Raw genomic sequence first — 9553 nt, 5'->3', positions numbered from 1 at the left:
CTTGTCCAGCAGTTTGTCCAATGTCCTCCTCTCGCCACCATCACCAGTGAGTCCAGCTCATGCCGACCACAGAGCGGCCCGCCTGATCAGTTTATCCAGCCTGTGGTGTCCTTCTTTGATATGCTGCCCCCCCAGCACACCACAGTGTAGAAGAGGACATGGTGACCACAGACTGGTAGAACATCCACAGCAGTTTGCTGCAGATGTTAAAGGAGCGCAGCCTCCTCAGGAAGTACAGCCGCTCTGTGTCTTCCTGTACAGGTGGCTGCTGTGTGTTGTCCAGTCCAGTTTGCTGTCCAGGCAATAATCAACAGGCCCAAATGGTATCTGCAGATTTCAATTTTATACACTCTTCCACTGTGATCCAGAATGAAAATCTGCATTTTTTTTTTCTGCTCGGGGACGAGATGTTTATTCTGAGTTTTATTTTATTATTTTAAATTTGCAGAAAATCTACAAATTCGGAGTAATTCTACTTCCAAAGATTCTGTGTGACCTGTTTATCAATAGAAAAAGGGCAGGACAATTTGATACTGAAAACTTTTTATTGGCACTGATATTTGGTGTAAATGACAGCAGTTTCGTCTGGCCTCTTGATTAGTTGGCCTGTTGAACACAGCTCACAATAGCACATAAAGCAAGTTAGTCAATGTATTTAGCTACAAAGCTAATTAAAAAAGACATGCACTGCATGCCGTTGTTCATGTAGGAATGTATGCTTAATTTAATATGGAATGTACTGTATGTAACACAGTAAGAGGTTTGGATGTGAAACTATTGTTTTAGTCTGTATCTCTACTATCTATTGAGGACAAAAGAATGATTAACATTGTCATCATTTAATGAGAAGTTAAGCAATTGTAAAAAATTGGAATTTAAGATTAGATAAGCCTCTTATTGATGGTTTGGGTGTATTGGAATCCTATTATGACAATAAATACCCCATGAATGTAAAATTAGGACTTTTTTCCTGTCAGCAATGTAGATGGCTCCATGGTATGTGACAATGACATACCTCCTCTGCCACCTTGCGTGGGTTCCTCGTTCATGCCCAGGGGCAGAAGGCAACCCCGCTCTGGGAGATGGCTCTCTTGAACAGCCCTTTGCTGTGGGGGGAGAGAGTCTGTGTAGGAAGACATACATGGAATATACAATTACTAATTGCAGTTGGATTTATTTTGACTATTTGCATGACATTTTCAGGCCTTATTGTACAGACTTATTGTAACTAAGGACTGCTTAAAGGTTCAGCAGGTAACTTATCATATTTGCTGTCTGTCTGATGTAGTGACAGTGAAGACAAACTGGTACTTTCTTCACTTGCAATCTTTTTAAATTGACAAACAGCATTTGTGTAATTAACGGCTCAATTCATGGGATCAAAAAATTATTTACATTGCAGCCCGGTTTGCAACTGCCAGTTACAACTCTCAATACTGGACCGATTTCAAGGATTTGTTGTTTACAATGGTCCTTTAGACACAAATGCATACTTGTTTTCTTCTTTGAGTGTGTATATATTGTTTGTGTTTTTGTGTGTAAACGCATTGTGAGCAATGATGATCCAAAGCAAAATTGTGTCCTCAAACCTGGCAAATAAGCTGATTCTGATTCTTATTCTGAAAATAGGGCTTTCAGGTTGAAAATACAGGACACTAAGCCAAACCTAACCCTTTCACCTGGAAGCTGACACCAGCTCCACCAGCAGACTCTCCAAAGATGGTGAGTTGTCGGGTCTCCTCCAAACGAGCGATGTTCCTGTCACCCAGGCGATGGCGGCATGCTGGCCCAAAGGCCGTAGTTCTCTGAAGTGTGACACATTGAGTCAAAGCATTTACTACAGACAAGTCTGGTGGACACACAGGCATCCACATGTTTTTAAGGACTACTGCACTTCATTCAAGTAATTGAATGTATAGAACACATCAAGGCTCGAGCCGGTAGAAGAACCAATTTCCATCAACTGCTCTTACCGGTAAGCGAGAGTCCCCTGTACTGAGGAAGCCCAGGGTTCCCACACGGTATCCCACAGACACCACATAACATTGCCCTTGTCTGCAATTTCCTGACCGCTGTACAGATAATTGTTGAGAAAATTTGCCCCCATGAACCACCACAAAGAAGCCTCCTCCGTACAACCAAATCATGACGGGGAGATTTGATGACACTTTGGGTGAAAAGAGAAGCATTTTAATTTGGGGGGTATTTTATAGGTATTTGTACATCTACTGCATCAATGATTCTCACATCCATATAAAGAACAAAACAAAGACTTAAAACCGTACCCTTTTGGCCATGAGGAACCCAGATGTTGAGGTAGAGGCAGTCTTCACTACCAAAACTTGTAGTCTGGAGCATGCTCATCTGAAGACATCTCTGAGCAAACTTTGTTGCCTTCAATTACCTGCGGATGAAAGAAAATTGATGATGTCTTTGCAGTGAGGATTTTGCAATTGAAGTGAGATTTCTACACTGATTTTTCAGATTATAAACAAACTCTGTTTGGTCAGATTGGGTGTGAACGCACCATTCCAGCAGGGTGAGGTTTGGGTTTCTCAAATGTTCCAGGTTTGGCAGCAAGGGAATTCCTTTGAAAACATCTACAGAGCGGTAAAGACCGAGGGGGATATTCTGGCCCTGAACACTGCCACCTTCTGTCTGCACAACGCCCAGCTAGAGACACGTCAGAAAAGAGCTTTCAACTTCAATGACAGCATAAAACAGTTATGCCCAAAAAGGAAAGAAGTGTAAATGAAACAGTAAATTGTGACATTGTGAACAAAATAACATTATAGTGTATAGTGGTACATTAAAGACCTATATGAAAAAAAAATGTGAACATATCATTTAGCCTATTTTCCCTTGATGCATTTAAAATACTTTCGTTATGCTGTGCTTGTCATTGCACACAGAATGTGCTTTTAAGAAATTTGCATTTTTGCAACACTGTTATCACATCCCATTAGTAACAGATTTACTCCATGCAAATTGTGATTCTTTCAATAACAATTATTAAACAGGCTTACAGAGGCTTCTGCGGCCATTCCCAGAGACAGGACAGCAGCAAACAGAGTCTTTAGTTTGTCCATGGCTGCCAGAAGCCAGCGAATTCCTCACCAGGCCCTTCTGCAAGTGAATGAATGGTGTGCGTAGCTGTTAAATGTGTATTTAACCGCTTATAACCCCTGCTGTCACCCTGGGACAATGATTGGACAAACCTCGGATGGGAAACAGCCTGGTGGAATCATGCCATCTGTGGAGTGAAGCAAGATATAACATCAACACCCAATGCCAGATGTCAACACAGAAGTAGATACCCATTTTACAAGGCTGTAGAATGTTTTTTTCTTCTGATATTAGGAGTAAAATTTTTGATCATACAGTACAGTGTAGATGTCCACTATTGAGGCCAATTAACACATGGACGAGAGAAAGCCCTGCAGTTTCATAAGGAGGCAATGAAGAATATGTATCAGTTGACTCCAAAAACAGATTGAACGATTCACAGATTAGTTAATAACAACACGTTTTGAGATTAGATAAAACGTCAGAATAACCCCACACATCTGAGGTGCTCCTATTGGTTAAAAAATGTATTTGACCTAGATTTTACTAGCCACCCTGTCACAACACAGACGCTCTCCATCGAAAGATATTATAAACACTGTAGGACAAAATAAACATTAACGGAGAATTTGGAACCTGAATGGAAAATCCCTAATATGTACACATCTCATAACTTCTTACATTGTTGATGTAGGCATATTACTGTTGTTTTTTAATTCACTAAACATTTTGCACATTTGTAACTGTGTAAACAATATACACAACCAACTTCAGTATTGCTTTTGTACACCATAAATATTTCGTATTGGTAGCTACGTATATGAGATATTTTTTTGTGTTGTAGTGAATAAACTTAATGTGGACATTGAATTCTTACTCTAGGGGTATTGGTGTGTTCAATTAGTGATAGTTGTTAGCATAACAACAGGCTACTGAACAGTTTCTTATGCAAGTAATGCATAATTCACAATTTTCTGTTTCTTCTGGGTTTAATGCTTAAAGGCAGACAAATCTAATTGCATTACTAAAACCAGATTATACAATTAGTTGGTAGCACCTTTTTATAATAAGGTAATAATAAATCAGGGCAAAAAATGCAAACACATGATTCATATATATCCACACAAAAAGGACTTTGAGTGTATTAAAACTAAGTTTTCCTATGGGTTTCGACACATAATGCTGAACAAATTCTGGAAGAAGAAATCATTTGTACAAAATGCATTACTTCACTCTATGATTATTGTATTCAAATTCACGATCCAACACCAAGGCCTTAACCTCCACAGCTGGTGTAGAATGGTTGTCAGGACCGCTGTTCCACGTTCTACTATGTTGTGAATTGGTTACATGTTCACCGATCTTTATTAATGTATGTTAATACATTAGGGGGTGGAGACTGGGGGTGTGACCTTGACCAACTGCCACTTTGCTTGAAAGCCATGATGTCTCTCTCTCATGGTGGGCCAATTCTCTAGGCGGGCGAAGGAGAGAAAGGAAGGTAGATTCCAGATCGGCCCATCTGAGCTTTCATTTTCTCAAAGGCACGGATACCAGGGCTCGGTTTACACCTATCACCATTTCTAGCTACTGGGGGACCATAGGCAGGCTGGGGAACTCATATTAATGTTAAAAAACCACTAACACACAAAAACCACAAAACAAACCACTGTGGCAGGACTTTAGTTGGTGATGTTAACAAGCTGGTTGCTGTCAGTTCTAACTGCTCAGGATTAATTTGGCTACTAACTACGTCTAGCTAGCTTTACTTATTTTCTGAGTTTTAGCGGTCAGCAGACAGGTAATGTTAGCGGTCTAGCTATGCTGGCTTTAAAATGTGGCTAAACTGCTGTTAGCTGGCTGTCCCAACCTAGTTATTTTATCATAAGTTACAATAAAACGTTAAATTACTTGTATGAAATTAGGTAACAGAAGAAAATAGCTAATCCATGGTAGCGCGAGGACAAACGGCAGTAAGTTAGCTTACTAGCTTTGTTAGCTATAGCCTAAGTTAGCTAACGGAAGTCAAACTTGAGAACCTTCACCCTATTCTCGATAATCCCAATTATTTGTATTGAGGTAATAAAAACCGCCTCACCTTTTTTTTCTTTGTCAAGTGTCCATGAGATAACAGCGATAACAACCTCTAAAGGCCTCGTTTTTAACTGGTCCAGCTCTTTTCTGTCCTGATTCAGGCAACTAATGGATTTGATGAAGACAGCTTTTAATTGCCTCGTAGAAATCTTCGACTCTGCCTCGTCCTATATACCTGTATCATGTCACCTTGTTGAGCATTGACAAGCATTTATAATCTTGCTTAAATCAGACTACCTGTAATTACCTTTAGCTAATGCAGGTGAATGGTAACATGGCAGTGCAGTCTGAATATCCGTAAAATAAATCAATCATTTTTCTAATTTTATTTATTCTGCATTGCAAAGTAACACATATTTCTGCACGAGAGTGATGTTTTGAACATTAAATGTGAGCTATACCAAAATTGTATTACCTTGCATCTGTTATTATTCAAAACCTACATATTCTACTTAGAAAGCCTAACAGATAAAAAAAATGAGACCAAATAAACCAAGGAAATATAGTTTGTATTCGTCATCAATTTATTTTTCATGAACCAATACTAATTAATACTTCAAGTTTGGGTCCACATGGCAGGTGCAAAGGTGATTGCACACGTCTTACTCGGAATAGGATATGGGAAGGTGGGTAGGACACTAGACCAGAAATGCACGTAACGCATTCTCAGCTTTTGTCCTACATAGTTCTTGTCCACTTAGAATTGATCTCCAGGAATTGGTGTCCAGTGCTGGTGAATGCAGGCCAGGTAACCGGCACCTTCTTCCTTTGTTAGGGTCCCTGTGGACATAACCAGAGAAAAACGACATATGAATGAGGCAGTTTTAGTTTTATATTCCAATGTCGGATTCGGTTGGTTTTATTCCTGTGATTCTCCAATGTTTATACCAGTTTTGGCAAAGTTGGTCCAGTAGGCGTCATGTAGCCGAGACGTCACGGTGGCGTGGCCAGTACCCCAGTGTGGGCGAAAGGCTTTCCAAACAGTACTGAGGTCATCAGCGTGGTCGGCTCCATCCAGCCGGGTAAGGGCTCTACCATACCCCCCAGACGGTTGGGGCGAAGAGGTACGAGTAGGTACGGCCAGTTCTTTGGTAAGACAAGGAGAGAAAGGGATGACTAAACAAACGGGGCTAAATAAAGATGGAGTGGATAACAACAATTATTCTTTTCAGTGGTAAATAAGGTGAATTCATTAATGATACATAAAAAGCCATTTAAAGTATTAACTTAATTTGATTTCAATTATGAAATCAAATTATGTAATAATTATCATTCCATTTTACCATATTGTGCCATAATCATTAGAAAAATAAAGTTGCTGACTGCTGAATAAAAGATTTTTTAGGCTATATAAAAAAGATTAAGTCTATTAATTCAGTATCAAACTGTCACACTAAATTACTTTTGGCTACTGTTTTACAGTTTATTTAATTCATCCACACTTATGAAGCTACTGTGACACACAAAAAAAAAAAAAGGAAATAAAGGAACTCATTTTGTCCAAAACGTTTTCCCTTTGAATAATTACTCCAAGCAACTTTAAGCATCTTTTATTAATTTTCTTAGCTTACTACCGTTGCCACCCTTGAGGTAAAGAAAAGTTACATCCTGGTTTTATCCTGCACCTTCTAAAGCAAAGTGTGGTACAAAAGGGCAAATAAACTGACAGCAACATCTGTACAGCGAGATCTTATTCTCACGTGGCGTTGGCAGCATGAAGGTAGAGGGCAGCCTGAGTAGGAACCAGGAAGATGTAGTCTGTTCCAATCTGCACAACGGTTTTCTTGATGGTCTCGCTGCTGGGGTTTGAACCCCAGGTGGAGGTGTATGTGGAGTAAGCGTTGTCCAAACCAGCATTGCCTTTCTCCTTAGTGTAAGAAGCCAGGAGCCTCTTTACGTCGTCACTGCAATCAGGAAGGTTTGAAAATGAGGTCTGATAAAACACCATAGCAACACACTTCTAACAAGAGCAGGTATTGCTCTTGGTAGATCCATTCACAATTGCCCTTTTTCATCAAGTTACACTGTGATCAAATGTCTTACACTCACATAGGTGTGTCCACCAAAGGGGAGTTGATTGAAGGAACATCTAAACCAGTAAACAGGTGTCCATCCATGTCGTTGACTCCAGCGATGTAGTCGATGGCAGCGGCATTGTGGAACAGTTTGGAAGGCTCATCCGGCAGGAAGTCCCCATCAATCACAGGAGACAGGAACAGGTTCCAAACAAGTGGGTCTGACAGAGACAGACACAACCAGACACTCTGTACACTACTAACTGTCTGTTTTATAATTGGCAATTTAATTTCACATATACTATCTCGGCTATTGGTCTGAAACTAACCCATAGTAATTGGTAATTTGTGTTTATTTATGTCCATAATCTAAACTCTTAAAATGAATGGAATGGAAGCGCAATCAATCAATCAAAATTGCTAGTTTGGTTGAAACACATCAGTACCATCAAAAAATGCTAATTAATTAAGTTGAGGCTATTGAGGTAAATATAATCTAATAAATATATCCTGTAGCAGCACAATTCCTCCAGTGGTGTGCCTTTTAACCATTGCAGAAGAAGCGGGCATAACAAGATTTTTTCATCTATTCATTGCTCCGGTAGAAAGCAACACAACGTCTAAAATGAAAATGTAAACATGGTTATGAGGAGTGTAGTCCTTACGGTCGGGTGAGCTGGACAGACTGAGAGAGCCGGCCAACGTAAGGAGAGCAGGATCAGTCATCTTCAAACAGGAAGCCATGTTTTGATCTGTGGGGCAGTTGACCTTTATAGCGACCTGGGGAGAGGGTTCAAATCATCTTTAATTGTTTCATAGCCCTGACATTATATACGCATTTAAATTAACTGTTCCAAAGAAGTGTTAAAATAAAATGAGAAGCTGTTGTGTACCTCCTCAGCGAACCTGCGGGGGTTTTATTAATAGCCCATGGGCAAAGGGCGACACCGCTCGGGAGATGGTCTCTTGAACAACCCTTGTTGTGGGGAGTGAGAGGCTGTGGGCAGATAATAATTTTTTTTTTTATAATAAAGTTAGATTCAATTTCTTTCCTTTATATAGTAGATTTATTAGTTATATACACCTATCATCTCACAAGGAGTTAGCACAGTAGAAAAACAAGTTCTTCTCACCTGGAAGCTGACACTAGCGCACCTGCAGACTCTCCAAGATGGGTGTTGTCCGGGTCTCCTCCAACGAGCGGATGTTCCTTTTCACCAGCCGATGCGGCATGCTGTCCACAGAGCCGTAGTTTCCTGAAGTGGATCAAACATTTCACTCAACAGAATGACTATGTAATGGAACAATTTATAAAAATGGCGGACAGGCCAAAATCTTCTACGTTGAAAGAAGAAACTGGCACCTACCGGGTAAGTCCGAGTCTCCGGTGCTCAGGAAGCCCATAGTGCCCACGCGGTATCCCAGTGTCACCACAATAACATTTCCTCTGTCGGCAATCTCCTGCCCGTTGTACAGATAGTTGTCCAGAAAGTTAGCACCCATCGAGCCCCCAGTCAGGAAGCCTCCCCCATAGATCCAGACCATGACCGGCAGATCAGTGGACACTAGGAGACAGAGAAAATGAGAGCTAATTGTAGAGTGTAGATCTAATATGGACGACTCTCTGTAGGCTTCTCTCAGTCTTTACCTTTGCTGCCGTGAGGAACCCAGATGTTAAGGTAAAGACAGTCCTCGCTGCCTCTGGTGTCGGACATCAAGAGATTCACCTGAATGCATCTCTGCCTGTACTCGGTGGCCTTCAGAACACCTGATTACAGACACACACAGTGTAAGAGCAGGGTGGGACTTGGGCAATGATGTTTGTTTTCATGACACATTACAAAAATCTTTTCAATTCAATTAGTTAAAAGTTAAGGGGGGCGGGGAGGGGGCAAAAGTGACCGATAGAGCTTTAAATTGCTAAAGTAGCAAACGGTGTGGTGTGAATTATAGATTGTATTTTTATAAAAATCCAATCGGGAATAAGTTAAATGAGACTACCCACCATCCCAGCCAGGGTGACGCTTGGTTTCTCAAACCTTCCAGGGAGTCAGCAAAGGGAATCCTTGAAGACGTCCATGCGACGGAACAGGCCACACGAATGCTCTTAACTCCACCATATGTTGCTATGGTGTTTTATCAGACCTCATTTTCAAACCTTCCTGATTGCAGTGACGACGTAAAGAGGCTCCTGGCTTCTTACACTAAGGAGAAAGGCAATGCTGGTTTGGACAACGCTTACTCCACATACACCTCCACCTGGGGTTCAAACCCCAGCAGCGAGACCATCAAGAAAACCGTTGTGCAGATTGGAACAGACTACATCTTCCTGGTTCCTACTCAGGCTGCCCTCTACCTTCATGCTGCCAACGCCACGT

The 9553-nt window shown here is 40.9% G+C and overlaps 1 pseudogene; it reads right to left on the bottom strand.

Moving 5' to 3' along the window:
- LOC116704698 (bile salt-activated lipase-like) overlaps positions 1–9216 on the bottom strand; it is a 14978-nt pseudogene extending 5762 nt beyond the window's left edge.
- Positions 9217–9553: the final 337 nt, after the last annotated feature.

This window comes from Etheostoma spectabile, chromosome 16 (assembly GCF_008692095.1).
Source record: "Etheostoma spectabile isolate EspeVRDwgs_2016 chromosome 16, UIUC_Espe_1.0, whole genome shotgun sequence".
Taxonomy (NCBI): domain Eukaryota; kingdom Metazoa; phylum Chordata; class Actinopteri; order Perciformes; family Percidae; genus Etheostoma; species Etheostoma spectabile.
This window is presented reverse-complemented; position numbering and strand designations above follow the sequence as displayed.